General features: G+C 47.2%; 1 protein-coding gene across 1 annotated transcript in view; it reads left to right on the plus strand.

Moving 5' to 3' along the window:
- GABARAPL2 (GABA type A receptor associated protein like 2) overlaps positions 1-20,233 on the plus strand; it is a 100,411-nt gene that overhangs the window by 35,754 nt on the left and 44,424 nt on the right. The gene's annotated exons all lie outside the window — the stretch shown is intronic.

Consider the following 20,233-nt stretch of genomic DNA (forward strand, 5'->3'; position numbering starts at 1 on the left):
TGAGGCTTGTGAATCTCCCTGGGGTCATATGCTTTGCATGAGACTCCAATTAATGATTGGCCCAGAGTATTACAAGTTCTTTAACTTTAGAAGTAAACAGTATTGACAGAGGTGTTCCTGTCACACTATTGCACTGCCACAGGTATTCCTATCATCCGTACCCATGATGTTTCACACATCGGCGTCCTCCGATTGTTTTTTCCACCATCAGTTGGTAGCATGTGATGGAGAATGGAAAATCAACTTCATGGTTCCCTCAACACCAGGCGGCAAAGAAGATCAACACCTATCCATGCATTTCGACTCCGGAGGACTTTACTGCCGCTTTACAGTAGGGGCAGTGTGGGGTTGGAGGATGGACATTACACAACATGAAGAATGGCTCCACCACCCCTTCCTTTCACATTAATTGGCTGCCCAGGTTTATGCTCTTCAGATGTAGAATACAACCTTTAAGTTTTGCTCCAGCTTTAATACTTAGTTCCCTTGGAAGGACACCCATTGGGCATGCAGTCATTGCCTTGCAAGTGACAATCCTGAAGACATGTGTTAGTTTTCCAAAAGGTTTAAACCCAAGAACCTTATGTATCGCAGGTTGGAGTGCTGGATGGGTTATGCCATGGTGGCTGAAGCGTTGGAGTTTACCAAGTTTTCTACCGCCAAGTAAGCAAAGTTGAGCAACCAGAGGAAGAAGACTTTTCCAGCCCCAAACAATCCTTTGTGGGTACCTTTATGGACATCCTCACAGTATGCCCCCAGCTCGAGAGGACCCGCTCGAAGCCAGCTTACAGAGATCCGTTCTGCTAGCTTGAGACTGCAACATCATTTTCCAAGGCCTCGAAGGCTGAGACTCCAACTCGCAAGGCAGGTGCTGAAGAATTGGGATTGGTGCTAAAACATAGTGCTAAACTTTCAATAATGCTCTCCAAGCACATAATTGAAATAACCCCTTTGAGAAACCTAAGGGTATTCTCCCGAGTAGACCTTGAGAATCCCTTATTCAGGTGGCCAGGGGAGAGCTGGCGCTCTCAGATCCCAGCCCTGGGTGTGGACGAGCGAGGGAGGATCGCCTGGGTAGCGGGGTTATGCTTGGGAGAATGCTCAACGGGGGACACAGTATTCTATCAAGAACGAAGTCCCTGAAGTTTTGTTTGGTTACTCTACATCTACCTCCCTTCCAACCAAAGAAGTTCCCTTAATAACATTCAACCACCCTTATACCTCTGGTAAACTAACTAGAAGCCCAAACCCTGTTGCACTAAGAAACCACATACCCTAGAATCTCAGTTTCCTACCTGATTACTCCCAGTCATTCTTCTTCACATCCCCTTGATTATTCTTTCCAGAACACCCAATCTACCTTGACAAAACCCTACCAATCCCGTCCTTCTGATGATCATTTCCTGTATTCCCAACATGCTCAGACAAAACACTATCGTTCTCCCAAATCCCCCTGTTAATTTTCCGACAATAATTCTGGTCATTCCCGTTTGTTCCACACACCCTACAAATCTCGCCCATCTGATTTTACCCAAACCCTTAGCAAGGCAAGAGACCTATAATCCCATACAACACCTCTTCCTCCCTATACCCTGTAGGATATTTGAACACTCTAACCCTGCCCCCCTTTCCGACACAAACACCTTCGCACAACACGAAAGACAACGGACCAATTCTAGAACTGTTCACCTGACATGTCCCAACCCAAGGGTCAGGCAATTGACCAAAATCACACACACCTGACAGCCCTTTCCTTTTTCCGACAGGGATAAAAGGTGGAGCAAGAGAGCTCAGGATGAGCAAGGCAGACCGCACAATGTGAGAGCTAACTCAGGACGGCAGTTAAAGAGGAGGAGAAAGACAGCGTTCACAAAGGGGGTGACAAGGAGAGAAGCGACCTTACCCTTTCCGACCAAGGCCTGTGAGCCCTCCGCAGAAGGAATCGTAAGACCGCGAACAATAACCAGCGGGTGCTGCAGCAGATGTCAACGGTACATGAGACCCTCCTCTGCCAATAACTCAGCCGGGGAGAGACGCTGGTCTCTGTGGTACAGACCTTGACTCCAGATACTCTGAACAGCCAAGCGGTCCATCACAGCCGGTGAGTCGAGGGGAGAGCCAATGAAAACCGATTTGTTTTTGCCAAGTAGCATGTTGTGAAAAGTTCAAAGAACTGTAAAGAATAAAGGGAAGTCCAGCTGCACAGGGATTTGTCACCACGTGGGTGCTCACCCGAGAGAGTCTGGTCTATCCCGTGTTTAGTGAAACTGCAAACTGCAAATACATGGAGGCCTTGGGAAGGCTGTAAAGGGACGGTTAAAGTGGTCAAAGCAGGAGTCTTGCAAAATCTTCTGTACATTCGAAAGACTTTGACCGACCGATGATTATGAAAGGCATGAAAGTTAAAGGTTGGTGAGAGTGAACCTGGCTGAGTGATGCTAACGAGAAGGGCCGATGTTATAAAGGCGACCAGAGTGAGCCCGGCAGAGGGAGGCTGATCAACAGGTGGTGAACCCTGAAGAACTGTTGAAAAATACATTAAGATGTGTGAAAGCAGAAGTATTTCAAGACATGAAGAAATTAATTTTTCCCCTTCTCATTTGGGGTCCGAAACCGGCCGAGGGAGATCCAAGGGTGAAAATGACATCATCCAAAGTTCATTGAGAGAGGAAATGTTTAGTGATTTGTTGAATATTACTTTTTGAGCAGTCTGCACCCGGTAGAGGGGGACCCAGGGGTGAAGCCATCACCTAAAGTATACGTGGAACAGAACTTTGTTTGTTTGTTGAAGACATCAGGCCCTCGAAGGCAAGAGACTTTTGTGTAAAAGAGACTGGACCATTGAAGAACCTGGTAACTGGTGCAGAACTGTAGGCTCGTGCTGCGAAAGCCCGAGCGTGTGCTGTGCTCAGGAGTCCCACCTTGTCCCTTGCTAAAAAAACATGGGGAAGGGAGAACCTTGGCAATCACATCCTGACTTATTATTTGTGAACACTTCTTTTTGTATTGAAACCCTATCCCACACTCTTTCTGTAATTAATTGTAAGGACTTGGCAAAAGGTTTTTCTTAGTATAAGCCCTTTTATTTGATACAACGCCACTAGGAGTGCCTTATTTTTCATTTGATGGTCGACGCTTGCTCCCGTCTTAGATTCAGGTGTAGGTTAGGCGTTTTTCCATCCTGCATTCATTGTTCAATAAACACCCTTGAACTGTGATCACGTGTCTGTCTTTACTGTTGCCACCATGGGTTCCTTACACACCACAGATCTAAAAAAGCCCAGTAAGTGCCGGCCCAGGTTGACAACTTGTTGAAGACTTCCCACAGATCAAAAGAGATGATGTTCACACATAAAGGGCACAAGCACCAAGCCTTCAATTCCGAAAGTATCCCTCTCCCAGGGGGCCTAAAAGAGGAAGCACTCTACACAGATGAACATCTCCACTACAGACACGCCGACCCCCCTTCCCTGCCCCCGAATGGAAAATGTCGCCTTACTTCCACTGGGCTGGCATCTTTGAGCTTTTCTCGCAGCTGAGCAACACACCTTACTCATACTGAGTCTAATGGGTTAATCTAATCCTCAGGACAGTGACGTACAGGCGGAGGAGGACAGAGAGTTCACGTTGGTTCTTTATAGCAAGCCATCGCGTAATGCGGTTTGTCATCACAATGAACAAGATTGCAGACTTCCTGAAAAGCGGGCAAGACCGGCTTGAGAGGAAGTGTTGGCTTCCAACAGAATTTCCCTCTTAAAAACCCACTAAAGATTCCAAGTAAAACTTAATTTGTCCTTTTGATTATTGAAGAGGACATTCAGGCTAAGACCACTGAAGAGTTAGAGGGTCTACATGATCTGCTAGATTATCCATTGGACCCTTCGGAACATATTGAGCCTCCAATAACAAATTCTCCCTGGGAGGATCATTGTGGTTATACAGTCCTTCTAAAAGGGCTGCTGCTCTGTCTTCTGTTAGAACAGATGAGACGGAAGGTGAGGTAAACTTCATAGTAGGTACACTCGAGGAGCAGAAATCAATTGCTCATTGCATCCCTATATTTAATTAAGTAAAAAAGCAGATTTCTACATCCCTGCCCCAAGGCATACATTGGTTTTCAAAAATTGATTACCATAGTTTGCTAATTAAAATTTTCTTGGTAGCAAACAAACCTATTTGATTACCGACCTCTAACCCTAGGCTGGACTTTGTTCAAGTGTTTTTCAAATCATGGGATTTGGTGGAAGAGCTTCTGGGCATATATCTAAGGACATACGCCCCCACCTCCCCCAGCGAATTTGATAATAAGACTCATGTCAACATCACGGTTTACAACAGGTCATTTGGTACCTCCCGTGCCACCGTCAGGTGGCCATGGCACGGTGATTATGGGAGCAAGAATGTGGAAACCTGAGACATCTGCAGAAGGGTGGGCTCAGGCCTGGCTGCAAAGTGAACTCAGAGGTGGAGACTGACTGGCCGGAGCTCTATGCTGCCTTGTAGAGCCCCAGGGATACAGCCTCAAGTCATGGAATGGTGCAGGAGAGGCTAGGGTCATTGAGGACTGTAAGGAAGGCATGGCATCAAACAGTAAGACAGATAGAAGTGATCACAGTAGAAGGGTGTTTATTGAACTTCAATTGGGTTTGAAAAACGCTAATCTAATCCTAATAACGATGGGAGCAAGCTACGACCATCAAATAATAATAACGTAGTCTGTCAAAATAAAAGGGCCTATACTAATAAACCTTCTAAATACAAATAGTGTGGGAAACAGTGTTATGCAAAAGAAAAGTGTTCAAGAAATGACATGTCAACATATTGGCTTCCCTTCTCCACGTTTTCAGCACAGGACAAGGCAGCACACTCAAGCTTGGCACACTCTCTGGTATCCCTAGCACAATGATGCAGTTCAAGACTTCAACATCAGGGCCTTCTGTGCCAAAGTCACTTTGCCATTTAAAAGTCTCTTATTGCAGAGGGCCTGATGCAACACAACAAATCATTGAAGTTCCTTTCTTCTCAGGAATTTCACTTCTACAGCTTCTCAGGTGATTTACTGTTCACCCCGGGTCCCCCTCCGCCGGGCTCAGACCCACTTTAACACAAAACCTTCAGTTGGTCTCCCGTCTCCCTTTTCTGGGCTCGGTCCAAATTCATGTACTTTTCCAAACCTGCTCTACTTCATCAAGATCGAAGACTTTCAACTGTGCGTGGGATTTTGCTTGACCCGTCGAAGGAACACTTCGATTCACAGCTATTAGTTCCCTTTCAATTGGACTCCCTCCGCTGGGCTCGTACCAAATGTATCTACTTTCGTCACTTCTTAGCTGGATACCTTACAGAGACTTTCGATTTAGCACCCACGCGGTGCCGGACCACTCTTGTCAGAAGTATTGTAGCTCACTTTAAAGTTCATTCACTCATCAGCAGTTCAACTTCACTTACGCTCTTATTAGACACGTTTTAACAATGTTCGTTCCAGCTGCAACCTTGGCTTCTACACAGACTGGTCTTGTATCAGTCTCCCCAACTCACCGGCTGTGTTGATTTCACTGACACTTTGTTCTTTTGTTCTTGGAACCAAGGACGGTACAACGGCGACTGGTGATTATCTCTGCCTTGATTATTGATGCAGGAGGGCCCCGGGTATCTCTGACACACAATGCAGGATGCTGCAGCCTGGTTTCCTGGTGTTCCGTTTTCTATTCTCGAGGTCTCTGGAAAGTAACGGCTCCTTGGCGAAAAGGTCAAGGGAATTTTACTCCTTGCAATCCCCTTCGGTTTTGCCGTCTTTCCTCTCCTGCTCAGCTGCCGTCTCGAAACTGCTGTTTCCTCGTGTGCTTTGTCTCGCTCTGAGTGTGCTCTTGTGCTACGCCTTTTATCGGTGTGGGGAAGTGTAATGGAAGTCAGGTGTGTGTGATGGTCAGTAATTGCCTGATTTCGCCTGACCATTGTATTGGGACACGTCAGGTATATGGCTCCAGTGTTAGTCTATTTCCCATCATAGCGGGCTGTCCGTGACAAAGGGTTTGTGTTGTAAAGGTGGTTTGGGGGGGTTCCTAAATATCCTGGTAGGATGGGGTAAAGGTGTTACAAGGAAGGGGATACTGCGTCTCGCCATCTGGTGTCCCACTCCCCGAAGACCCCTCACCCAGGTAATCCTCCCGCACTGGTCTACCCCCAGGAACTGGATCCAAAAGCGATGGCTGTGTCCTGGCCACCTGGATGACAGATCCCCAGGGACTAGTGGGTGAGCCATCTTCTGGTTTGGACACGACCCAGAATGGATATCTTTATCAGAAACACCAGGTTGTTGCACTCCAGGAAACATGGGCCATTGATAAAATCCAGTACCAGGGGTACCATTGCGATCCCAGCTGTTAAAGGGCCCAAAGGCAGACCAAGTGGGGGACTTCTGATCTGGATTGATCTCAGTCTAGGTTAGAAAGTGAAAGAGTACTAGACTGACTCGCCCGACCTACAGTACCTATTCATGCGAATGAGTAACACGGAAACAGTCTCTTTGTTCAGCGTCTATAATAGACCCTGTGGGCAACGTGGGAATGGCGACATTGAAGAAATTGTATGACTTGGCCTCCTTACAGGAAAATTATAACAAATATACACATTACACCCTTGTAGCGGACGGAATAAACCTCCATTCGAGCCAATCAAGGAACTGGAAGGGTCCTGTGAAGACCAAGACCTCTCTTGGGATATACCCATATTATTATTAGCAACCTACCCCAAAAAGGTACATCTATTAGCTATTGATACAGCATGAATACTTGCTAAGGTCATGCTAAGAGCTTGTAATGGCCGCCAGGGGGCAGGATCATGGCCAAACATACATTGAAAGGTAATAACAGCAATTCTAATATCGACTATATATTGATTTCTGGTAAAGATTGGGCGAGGGTGGGGAGTTTTGAGTTCCTGGAAAGATCAGAAAGTGACCACAACCTCTTGAGATTAAGAATTGCAGAGTCACGGGCTATACGGGAGCGATAGCTGCTAGCGTGACATCAGCATCCAATTTCGATAACGGCATGCGCTCAAGGCACTCAAGTGGGCCAAAAGTAACGAGCACACCACAAAACTAGCTATATATGACTCAATCCAGGTAAATCTGGGGATCATATGCGGCTAGGGAAGTCCCGCAATAAAGATTGTCCAAGAATGCGAATGCCTAAATCAGAAAGGCCTTTGTTTTTGAGGGATCCAAGGTTAACAAAATAAATCTCAGGTTTGCCAGGGCTGAATATAAAGAGTTCATAGCCTCTAAAAAGAGAAATTATGCTGAAAAAACGCAGGCAAATCCTCTCCAAAGCACTCGAAGATAAGGACTTTTCTGGACATTGATCACTGATTCCGAACTAAACGGGGACCAGACTTTGCACTGCTTTGTCCCAAGTGATACCACCCTATTTCGCTGCTGGACGGGGCTGGCAAAATCTTCGCAAAGGTACTTTTGTATCACCTACAAGAGTGGGCAGATAACAATAATGTAATTAGTGACATTCATGCGTATTGGCACCCCTGCTTTTTAGCATCTAAGTCCAAGAGATCATCTAGGCATTGATGAAGGCGTGTGTGGACTGCCCAAAGATGGGACTTAAAATATCCCGCCTTATTTTACACCGACCATGCTGTCATCCTCCCTGCAAGGCTTGAGGGCCTCACTATGGGCCAAATTCACAGAGCGTTTCCAATGGGGTTTTGCTATTATAAAACGCTTCTGTGAATTAGGCCTTAAATGTCTTTCAGAAAAAATGTGCTGGATTACATCTTAAACTGAATACTGAAAAGTCCAAAGTGATAGCCTTCAGGCCGCGGTACTCCTTTCCTTGCCCATTGCAAATAACAGCTGTAAGGAACCTATGGTATCACAAGTAAGAAGCCAACACAAGGATGCAAGTTCAAAAACCTTTATTGGTATTTTAAACAGGGTTGGAAGACTCCTATCTGGCCCTATCACTATAATGGTAGTACGCTCGACCATTAAACTAAAACAAAACAGTCCTCTTAAGTCTTTGTTCAAAACAATAAGGCTATCTAAACCTACACTTGCCCTATGAACTATACAAAAGGGGTGAGGGTAAAGGTAAGAGAAACAAAACCGTGAATCAAATTAGTCAGGATAGCAGTGTGTTTTCTTGGGGATTCCCTTCCCCTATGTTTGTGGCACAATAGGGAGGTTATAGAGGTCCCACAAGGTGGTTGATTTTGTACTCGACAGAGTTCAGATAACTCTGCATGACTCAGTAGTTTGTATAATACTTGTAGGCTTACTTCAATCTTGGATACACGATACAGTTCTTCTTAAGGCTTCCCTCGCCTCAATACTTTAATAACATAAAGAAAAGGTTTATCAGCTTATTCACTTTAAGATAGTTCATCTAGGTTCCCCTCATTCGACTTAATAACCGGGGCATTACAGCTCTGGCCGTCCGTTAAGTCAGGAGGCGGCAATTGTAACTCCCCATTCCCATTGAGTCCCATGGGAATGGGGAGGACGGAAGCACCGGCACTATGCGCAACAGTGCCGATGCTTCCGTCAAAGTCTGCGGGCGGGTGCCGTCCATCCCGCCCGTCTGACCTGGCGGGCGGGACGGCACCTGCCGCAGAACTCGTAGTTTGCCGGTCCGGAAACGACGGCGCATGTATGCTTACCGGCACCTTGTTTCCAGATGGACAAACTTGTAATGAGGCTCACTGTCTCTTAACCCTTCTTGGGGTCACAACTTTCACTCCTCAGTCTCCCTTCCTGGGTTACAATTGCAACAATCTATTGCTTAAAAGCGATTCAACATTCAAATTCTTCAGAGGCTTTCAACAAGACGTTCACTTTCCGCCGGCCCACTCTGTTACTTTTTTTTCTTTATAAATTGTTCACCTTTTCCTATTGATTCCTCTCGGTCAGGCTCAAACCAATCTTTCATGTTGGGTTTTTCAAAGTTCAGTCAGGCTTCCCTCCTCGGGCTCAAGACCCTCTGTTGTCTCACAACAACCTTTTCTGGTTTGTTCAGACCACAAGTCCCAAAATGCCTTTCCCTGGTTTTACTTGTTTTTTATTCATGCCACTCACATGCCAGACCCTTGTTGCATTTTGTAACTCACCGGCTGTGTTTGGTTGATCGCCTGCTTTCTTGATCAATGTTTTTAAGGCATCTTCTCCGGCCCCTCAACACCCCCCCCAACTTTTTCATCTACCCGGGAGGGGTCATTTGTGCTGACTTCAAAGAAAGGTATTGCAGTTTCAATCTTCTATCAAACATTTGTGGCTTTGTTGAATATTGTTTTCTCCTGGATTTCCGCTGTTCTGTGTCATTTGAACAACCGGTTGGACTTCGGCCTCCATCAGCCTAGTTCCCAGCTCACTCTGCTGAACTGCTCCTTCACACACACCAAGTCAAGCTCCCTGAGTGCTTGGAGTTTAGGTAGGGATCCTCTGCCGGTCTCAGACTTGCAGCCTCCCTCCTGGATTCCCAGGAGCAACTGATTTTTCTTTCCTTGCAGGCTCCTTTTAAGCACTTGTGTGATGTTAAGAGGCTGCAGGAGTGTGGTTAGGGTTGGCCCTGCCTGACTCTGCCTGGCCTTGATAATGTGACAAAATGGCAGTTGCCAATAGGAGTCAATGGCCCAGGGATTCCTATGGGTAATCCTTATTCCTCCTTGTTGCTTCCTCTTCTTTGCAGTATTTGAAGAACCGAGTGAATGAAGGGGATTCTGGGAAATGTAGTGAGTTGCAGTGAGTCGCGCCTTGAAACACTTGTGTATAGGCGCGTTACAAATGCCATATCATATCATATATCATTTTGGAAGAAAGTCGGCTGAATAATTATTACAAGGTTTGTCAACAAGAAAACAGGGATTATGGGGTTTGTAGTGTTCCACCGAAGGGGAGGGAAGGTTATCATCAGAAAAGGGGGAACAGATGTATCGTTGTGGATGAAGTTGTTTTCTCCTGCCTATCTTAAAGACAAGTACTAGGGTACTAGCCCTTTTGCGGCTGAGCACATTCCCGAGGGGAAAGAAAGGGATGGTTTCCTTGCTATCATGCAGGATGGCAAGGATGCCATGTGTGAGGCCCTTCGGTCGGGTTTGGATACGGCTGACAGTGTGAGCTGGTCCATGGCTGCGAGCACCGTTCTACGCAGATTTGCGTGGTTGCAGAAGTCGGAGTTTGCTCTGGATGTGCAAGCCTGTCTTCTGAACATGCCCTTTGATGGCGCACATTTATTTTGCAGCAAGGCTGACGAGAGCCTTGAGAGGTTGCACAACTCAAAAGCTGCAGCGAAGTCTTTAAGCGCTGCGTTGCGTCAACCTCTGCCTTTTCGTCCTAGGGGACAGCAGTGGAGGGGCAGTTCCTTTCGTTTCTACTGCTCCCTTGGTAGAACCAGAGGAGCCGCCAGTCAAAGGGGCCAGCGGAAGAGTTCCTGTGGTGGTCGGGAAATCGTGGTGCCAAAGCCGCTCAGGCAGCTGCCTCTTTGCCTTCAGGCACTGCCGCAGCTGCTTCCAAACAGTCGTGAGGCCATGTCCCATGGCTTGCCGGTTGGGGCAGACTGTCTCAGCATCTCGGAGAATGGCGTGCCATTACTTCAGATTCGTGGGTTCTGGATACCATAGCCCACGGCTACTGCCTTCCCTTCCTTCCGTGGCCTCACGACAATCCACAGGGGAAACACTTTCTGAAGCGTCTGGATCCGTTCCTTGCACAGAACATGTTGTCCCTGCTGGAGAAAGGCGCCATAGAACTGGTGCCTGTAGCGGAGAGGAACAAGGGATGGTATTCCCCTTATTATTTGATCCCAAAGAAAGACGGGGGATTGAGACCCATCATGGACTTAGGTTGGTTGAACAAACTTCTCAGGGAGGACAAGCTCAAGATGGTCACTCTTTCTCAAGTCCTCCAGGCCCTTCAACTTCAGGATTGGTTGGTGTCTCTGGACCTCAAGGATGCATACCTCCTGTGCGCGGGATGGATCGGCACATAGCGGTAACTGAGGTTTGTGGCTGGCGACTCGCACTTTCAGTTTCGGGTCCTGCTGTTCGGATTGACCTCCGCCCTAGGGTCTTCACCAAGCTAATGGTGGTGGTGGCAGCATATCTCAGGTGAGGGGGGAATTCACGTCTACCCCTACCTGGACGACTGGCTGATCCGGGCGCGCTCTCCTGAGCTAGCTTTGGATCATTTCGGTGTTACCTGCCGCACCCTCCACAGTCTGGGCTTCTCCCTGAATGTCAAGAAGTCGCACCTGACACCTTCCCAACAGCTCCAGTACATAGGGGCTGTGTTGGACACGTCTTTGGGGAAGTGTTCGCCTCCCAAGGTAAGGGCTCATCACATTGTGCAGATGGTGGACAAGTTTCAACATGCCCAGAATCTCCCGGCTTTCGATTTCTTAAGGTTGCTCGGCCTCGTGGCTTCCTGCATTTTTCTGGTGCCAGAGGCCAGGCTGCAGATGAGGTCCCTGCAATGGTCGCAGTTCTCCGGCAAGATGACGGATCCTGTTCATGATGCCTAACTTCACCCTACTGTCATTTGGGATCTCATGTATATTTTGTATGTTTGCTCTGCTCTATTTATCTGTCACATCTGCATTCTTGTAAACTCATTGTACATACTTCTGTGATTTTTTGACACTACATGTCTACAGCATTGTAACCGTAGCTGTACCCCTGTTTATTTGTAACATGTAACCTAAATTGAACAACCCTCTTTCTGCCTTCGCGCCCGATTACCCTTGGGTCTGGTGCGCAATATAAATAAACAAACAAACAAACAAAACGCTCAGTCTCTCAGGAACTTCTGCGGTGGGCGAACGAAGGGAACCTGATTGAAGGGGGAACCGTTTTGGCAACCGTGGCCGGAGGTGACTGGAGTGACAGACGCTTCCCTCACAGAATGGGGCGCTCATGCCCACAACTTGACCGCCAAAGGTCGTTGGTCTCCGTCGGCGTCCAGACTCCACATCAATCTGTTAGAGCTGAGGGCCATCAGGCTAGCCCTGAAGGGTTTTCTGCCCTCGGTACAGGGAAAGAGTGTCCTGGTCATGACGGACAACACAGTGGCCATGCATTACCTCAACAAAAATGGGGGAGCAGGGTCACTCCCGTTGTGCGAGAGAGGCAATGCAGCTCTGGTTCTGGGCCATCGAGCAGGAAATTTCGATCTCGACAGTTCATCTGGCCGGCGACGAAAATGCGGCGGCGGACGCTCTGAGCATGCAGAGCACAGTCTCACACAAGTGGGAGTTGGCTCAGGAAGTCCTTCAGGAGATCTTCGCCTTTTGGGGAGCCCTGCAAGTGGATCTTTTCGCCACCAGTGTCAACCGGAAGTGCTAGAGATTCTGCTCAAGGGAATTTCCTCTAAGAGGAGCCTTAGGAGACGCGTTCGTGGTGGATTGCTCATTCCCACTGCTGTACGCGTTTCCTCCAGTCCCTGTTATTCCTCAAGTGTTGCAGAGGTTTGGTTCCCACATGATCCGCATTGCTACGGATTGGGCCAGGAGAGCGTGGTACCCGTACCTTCTGGAAATGTCCATCTGCCCTCCATGTCGTATTTCCCCACCGAGAGGATCTGCTCTCGCTCTCTCACGAGGGAGGGAGGGAGGGAGGGAGTGAGGGGTGGGGTCAGGTTCTCCATCCAGAGGTCAACACTCTCAACCTTCACGCTTGGTATCTGAAAGGTTGAGGTATAAGGATTGGGACCTCCGGGATGACGTGATGGAGGTGTTGCTTTCGGCTAGGCGCTGTCTAACTTTAAGCGCTCGTCTGAAGAATGCTCTTACTTTAAGATTCCTCAGTTTCTTAAAGGACTGACTAATGTATTCCCGCCGTCCCCTTTCCAGGTGCCGGTTTGGGATTTGAATTTGGTTTTGAGATTTCTCAAGGGTGCTCCGTTTGAACCCTTGCACTCTTGTCCTTTGAGATTACTGTCCTTCAAGACTGTGTTCTTGGTTGCGGTTACTTCCGCTCGCAGAGTGAATTGCAGGCACTTTCAGCTAAGCCACCCTTTAGAGAGTTTCACAAGGACAGGGTTGTACAAATACGTCCTTCTTTTCTACCTAAGGTAGTCTCTGAATATCATTTGAGTCAGAAGTTGGTTCTTCCATCTTTCTACCCTCCTCCTCATCCTGGTAAGGAAGAGGAGCGTCTCCATTGGTTAGATCCTAGGAGAGCTCTTAGCTTTTACATTTCTAGGATGTGCAGGGTCTGCGTGGACAATCAACTCTTTGTAGGATATGCTGGACACCGATTGGGCCAGGCTGTTACCAAACAGACCTTGTCCAGGTGGATTATCCTTACCATTACGGAGTGTTACCGATTGGCGGGTAAAGACCCTCCTGAAGGGTTGAGAGCTCGTTCCGCTAGGGGCGTGGCTACTTCCACCGCCCTCCAGCAGGGTGTTCCTATTAGGAATATTTGTGATGCTGCTACTTGGGCTTCAATCCATACATTTGTAAAACATTATTCCCTGGATATAATCCATGATCAGGATATGGCCTTTGGGAAGGCGGTTCTTTATTCCTCACTCTAATTGGGTATTCTAAATTATTTTCCCACCTCTATCTACTGGTACTGCTTTGGGAGTCTGTCAAAGATGTGGAATGCATTGGAGGACACAATCCATTCGAAGAACAAGTTACTTACCAACTGATAACGTTCTTTCGACTGGATGTTCCTCCAACGCATTCCACATCGCCCTCCCAGCCTGCCCCTCAGGAGAATTTCCTATGCGATTGCAGCTTCTGTTTCCGCAAGGCTAAAGGCAGTCCAGCAGGCATTAGACTGGTGTCATACGTTCTGGGGGAAAAAACTTAAACTGAGGCTACAGACCCTGTGCATCCTATTTATAACCTCCTGTGACGTCGTCCTCGACGGAGGCCCTCGAGGGACATGGACTCGACGCAGGACGCCCTCTGCTGAAAAAGTTTCCAAAGTGCACAGCTGTGGACATTACATGTCAAAGATGTGGAATGCGTTGGAGGAACATCCAGTCGAAAGAACGTTACCAGTTGGTAAGTAACTTGTTCTTCTGAACAAATCTCTAAATCCTATCAAGAGGTAATGAAGAGGGCCATGAATTCCCTGGCCTGTTAAAAACTAAATTGGGAGCGCCTAAAAAAACAGAACAGGTGGTTCTCCCGAGTTGAAGGTTCTTACGACATGTAAAAGGAAACGTTTCTAAATCTGGAAACGTTCACAGTTCACATTTAGATGGAGACAAGCTCACAAACGGCGTGAATGCTAGAAAATATAAAATGGCGGCAATTCAAGCTAAAAAAGACACTTTGAATCAATAATAGAAAAGGCTCAATAGGATTCTATGGAACTATTAATGATTCTTAAGGAATTAGAAAAAACCCTGGATAATATGCCAGTCAAAGATAAAGCCTGGTGTACCTCAATACAGGACGCCATTTTAAAGAATATGGAGACAATAAAAAGCAATATACAGAAGGTTAGACTAGACACAAACTCTACGGGTTTGGTGCACTGTGATGGCCACACAGCAACGACACTTATTCCACAATGGCATGTAATTCCCACTTTCAATTTCAGAACAGTGACAGAAGTAGAGCTTAGGATGATCTTGAGCAACCTTAAACCTATGAACTGCAAGGGGGATATTTGTCCAGCCTCGCTGGTAAAGGCTTGCTCGGAATCACTTCTTAGCACTCTTAAAATTCTTAACACCTCATTAAGTGAATGCCATGTGCCGTTGGACCTCAAAAAGAGATGGATAACACTGTTATTTAAAAAAAAGCCTGGAGTAGACCCAGACATACCAGGTAATTATAGACCGATCACCAACTCCCTGTTTTTGTTGAAGATCCTGGATAGGGTGGCCTACCAGCAAATATTGGACCACTTGACGAATTATGATGTTCTTAACAAGTGGCAGTCAGGGTTTAGATCAGGTTTAAGCACTAAACTGGCTCTTCTGAATTTGATGTTTAATATGTTATGTTGCGTAACATGAATAATGGCCAAACAATGCTATGGATGGTACTAGACCTTTCAGCCACGTTTGATTTGGTGGAACATCCACTTTTGCTACATATATTGAAGGAAGTGGCACATTTTAGTGAAGATGCGGTGGCTTCGGTACAATCTTCCTAGAGGGTAGATCAGTTATGGTCTTCAGTGGCCCCACAGAGGCCTCCCCAATTCCTTTGCCTTTATGGCATTCCACAAGGAGCTTGCCTGTCTACCTCATTGTTCAACATTTTCACCGCCCCCCTGTGTCAATATTAGAGACTAAGGGTATATGCTTTTCCAACTATGCAGATGATACGTAGTGTATCATCCCCTTATCTTGAAATCACAGGGAGGATTTGGTTACCATCAATGAGATATTTGATCTCCTCCAACGGTGGATGAGGGAGAATGGGCTTGCACTTAACGAGAAAACAGAATTTATGATTATAGGGATAAGCCCTAGAATCTAGAGACTAGGAGATGACTTCTTAGAATTCAAAATAGCAGAATGTAAATGCACCACTAAAAAGAAGATTAAAAAGCTCTGAGTTTTCTTTGATCAAAATCTCACTATGAAAACCCAAATTAACAATCTTGTTTCTACCTCTTCCTATTATATAAGACTAATGTCTCATATACGTCCATACCTATCTACTAAGAGCACTGAGACCTTTGCCAGAGCGATTATAGGCTCAAAAATAGATTATTGCAGCAGTCTCCTAACCAGAGTCAACACAGGGGAAATTGCAAGACCCCAGGTCATACAGAACAGTGCTATTAGATCTATAGTTGGACTCAGAAAATATGATCATATCTCAGAAGCTAGGAGGAGGCTACACTGGCTCCTGGTTGAGGATAGGATACACTTCTGCTTGCTTACTTTGTGCACACATTTGGAGGGTTTAAACCCAGAATATCTGGCAGAGAGGGTAACCAAGAAATCTTCCGGAAAAGGTTTGAGATCGGATAACACCAACATGCTGGTCGTCCCAAGAGCTAATCTGGCTCAAGTCAATAAAAGTGTGTGTGGTATAGCAGCACCCAGACTCTGGAACTCAATCTCACCTGACCTCAGAGGTGGAAAAATCATTGGATAAGTTCAAGAAGAAACTGAAGACCCTTCTCTTTAGATAACCCTGTATGTTAGGTAGTGCTTTACATGTTTGATAGTCTGTTTGTAGTTGATTATTGTGTGTCTGTTGTCTGCTATATGTTTTTTTCTCCCTCGCATGTTGTCCTCTGCGACCGTATGCCTCCTGGCCTTTCTGGTGTGCGCGGTACAAATTAATTAAAGTAAAGAAAGGGAGAATGCCTCTGAGGAAGTAAAGCTGAAAGTTAGCCTTCTTGGCAAGGTCAGCGTTATGTGGTGAGAAGGAGCAAGAGGAGTCAAAGATGACCCTAAGATTCTTTGCCTCACAAGAGGCATGGGCCCAAGGAGGTTGGCCAGAGAATAGGGGGAAAGGAAGGAGGGGGGAGTTCCAATGAGAAGGATCTCGATCTCACTGGCGTTACGACAGAGATCATTGGCAGCGTACCTAGCCTGAGTAGCAGTCAGGCAATCGGGAATGAGAGAGGAAGGAGAGGAGGTAGAGGAGAGCAGAGCGTCATCCGCATAACACTGGAAGTGAGGAGAGAAGGTGGAAATCAAGTGGGCAAGGAGGGCAAGGTAAATGTTGAAGAGCCACTGCAAGAGGATAGAGCCCTGAGGGACTCTGCAAGTAGAGAGGGTGGTAGAGGAGAGAAAAGGGCACAGTTGAACGTGGAAGATCTGATTCGAAAGGAGAAGTCAGCCAAGACAGTGCACGCTCACTGATGCACAGAATATCAGAGTCGATTTAAAAGGGTGGCATGATTGACAGTGTCGAAGGCAGATGGCAGATCAAGGAGGATGAGAACCGAAGAAGAGTTGGAGTCGAGGTTGGAGAGCAAGTCTTCACAGGTGTTCAGGAGAGCAATTTCCGTGCCTCTGGCTGCTCTGAAGCCAGACTGGTGATCGTGGAGACAGCCAACAGATTCAGTGTGGTGGATTAGTTGGGAGATTACTAACTTCTTCAAAAGGTTGCTCTTTCTCACCCACCACGCATTCCACCCACCCTACCTGCCACCCATCACCTGCGACCGCTACCCAACCGACCTTCGACTCCTTCACTCCAATATCAACTGACCAATTTCTCAAACTTCTCTCTGCCCGCAAACCATCCGGCTCCCCGCTGGACCCCTGCCCGGCCACAACCCTCAAAGAAATGTTTGCATCTACCTACGCAGGAGAAAACGCAAGAACCATCATAAACGACTCCCTCTCCTCTGTAATTTTTCCAAACGCATTCAAAACTGTTCATGTCAAGCCTATTCTAAAAAAAACTCCCTCGACCCTCTGTAGCCCGAAAACTACCGCCCCATCTCAAACACTAGGTTCCTTGCCAAACTCATTGACCGAACCGCCTACTCCCAACTAAATGACTTTGTTGAAGCCAGCAATCTCCTAGACCACGCACAATCGGGCTTCAGAGCCCGACATGGAACCGAAACCACCCTAACCTCAATCTGGGATGACCTTAAAAACACTGCCTATTCTGCAGGATGCGCCGCGCTAATCCTTCTTGACCTATCCGCTGCCTTCGACACAATCAACCACTCAATCCTCCTTGACTGCCTCCACTCCCTGGGGATTCATGGAATCGCTATCAAATGGATAGCATCCTTCCTCGACAATAGGAACCAAATAACCCTACTCTCCACCTATGCTTCCCACGCCCGACCAGTCAACACTGGAGTTCCACAAGGAGCATGCCTATCAGCCCTCCTGGTTAACCTCTATATGTCCACCCTCCCACGAATAATCCACTCGCACAATATCCTGTGCTACAACTACGCCGATGATACACAACTAATCCTAAAACTCCTGAATCCAAAACCCAACTGCCAACCCGACCTCGCTTCATGCCTCCTCGACATAGATCACTGGATGACCACAAACCACCTCTTGCTAAACCCCTCCAAAACTGAAATCATGATATGTGGCAACCCTAAACTTCTTCCACACCCGCTACACTGGCCATCTGCCCTGGGCAACTCCCTGACGCCCTCAAATTCAGTAAAAAACCTTGGATGCACCCTAGACTCAGACCTAACCCTCTCGCTCCAAGTCAACAAAGTCTCCAAGTCCTGCCACTACCACCTTAAAACTCTTAGGCGTATTTTTCCATACCTCTCCTTTCCCAACAGGCTCTCCGCGGTCAAATCAATTGTTATGTCACACCCGGACTATGCTAACCCACTCTACCTTGGAGTCCACGCATACCAAGTGACTAAACTACAAAGAGCGCAAAACACCGCAGCCAAACTGCTACTAGTACTTGGCCCAAGAGACCACATCTCCCCAGCCCTCAAAACTCTGCACTTGCTTCCGGTTGCCCGAAGGATGACCTTCAAAACCCTATGCATCTCTCACCGAGCAATGCATAAAACCAGACCTCAATATCTTCAAGACAAACTAAAACGCTACCATCCTCCACGCACTCTAAGATCGAGCTCTGCCGGCCTCGTAGTCATACCAAAAACCAACTCATTCAGGCTAGGTGGATCATCATTCTCAACCCTGGCCCCCACTCTGTGGAACGCACTTCCACGCCACATCCGACTCACCAAGGACCTCATGTCTTTCTGCAAATTACTGAAAACATGGCTCTTCCCCTAAAATTGACTCTTAACTCAAACTGGATAAAAGCAATCAATGACCTTAGCCCAAAGCTGCTTTATCAGAAATGACAATCCAGCATCACGATTCGAACGAGAAATCGAAAACTAATAACCGCTAATGTAAATTAAAACGGATAAACTCAATAGAACGAGTTAAGTGGATGAAAGTAGTGAAATGGATGAAAGGAATAAACTAGATGAAAGCAGTGAAATGGATGAAATTAAGGAAATGGGTGAAATAAATGAAATGGACGAGAAGAACGAAGTGGATGAGAGGAATAAAGTGGACGAGAAGATGGAAAGGATGAATACATGCAGCAAAACAAGAGTTGATGGCTGGAAGGTTTAGAATAAATCTTGACCTCTGGCATTGCTCTGGGCAACCCTCCAGACCATCGTTCTTCGCCTGCCAAGCAATTACAAAAGGGGAAAAACCATATGCAAATCAGGCTTGGTCCCACCCCCAAAGGGGTAGTCCAGCCCGAACTGCTAGGTCACATCCCTTTTGCACGAGACCACACGCATCTCCAGACATGTTTTAGCCTTGTTGGGCGTCATCAGTAAGGAGTAGCTTGGGTCTCTAGGCACAGCAAGCAAGGGACCCACGTCTGGGCATACCCTTCCCACTCGGGGTGACAATAGCAAAACAAGAGTTGATGGCTGGAAGGTTTAGAATAAATCTTGACCTCTGGCATTGCTCTGGGCAACCCTCCAGATCATCGTTCTTTGCCTGCCAAGCCATTACAAAAGGGGAAAAACCATATGCAAATCAGGCTTGGTCCCACCCCCAAAGGGGTAGTCCAGCCCGAACTGCTAGGTCACATCCCTTTTGCACGAGACCACAAGCATCCCCAGACATGTTTCAGCCTTGTTGGGCGTCATCAGTGAGGAGTAGCTTGGGTCTGGCAGGCGAAGAACGGTGGTCTGGAGGGTTGTCAAGAGCAATGCCAGTGGTTAAGATTAATTCTAAACATTCCAGCCATCACCTCTTTGTTTTTGCTTTGTCACCCCGAGTGGAACGGGTATGCCCAGACGTGGGTCCCGTGCCTGCTGGGCCTAGAGACCCAAGCTACTCCTCACTGATGAGCCCCAACAAGGGCGAAACATGTTTGGGGATGCTGGTGGTCTCATGCAGAAGGGATGTGACCTAGCAGTTCGGGCTGGACTGCCCCTTTTGGGGTGGGGCCAAGCCTGATTTGCATATGGTATTTCCCCTTCTGTAATGGCTTGGCAGGCGAAGAACGGTGGTCTGGAGGGTTGCCCAGAGCAATGCCAGTGGTTAAGATTCATTCTAAACCTTCCAGCCATCACCTCTTTGTTTTTGCTTAAGGATGAATACATGACACAGATGGAGTGCACGGAATCGATAAAGTAGATGAATGCAGTGAACTGGATGAAATCAATGAAAGGGATGAGAAGAACGAAATGGATGAGAGGAATAAAGTGGACGAGACGATGGAAAGGATGAATACATGATGCGGATGGAGTGCACGGAATATATAAGAGTGTATCGAACGGATAGATGGCATGGTATGACAGAGTG

Source organism: Ambystoma mexicanum, chromosome 1q (assembly GCF_040938575.1).
Source record: "Ambystoma mexicanum isolate Mex_15411 chromosome 1q, UKY_AmexF1_1, whole genome shotgun sequence".
Classification (NCBI taxonomy): domain Eukaryota; kingdom Metazoa; phylum Chordata; class Amphibia; order Caudata; family Ambystomatidae; genus Ambystoma; species Ambystoma mexicanum.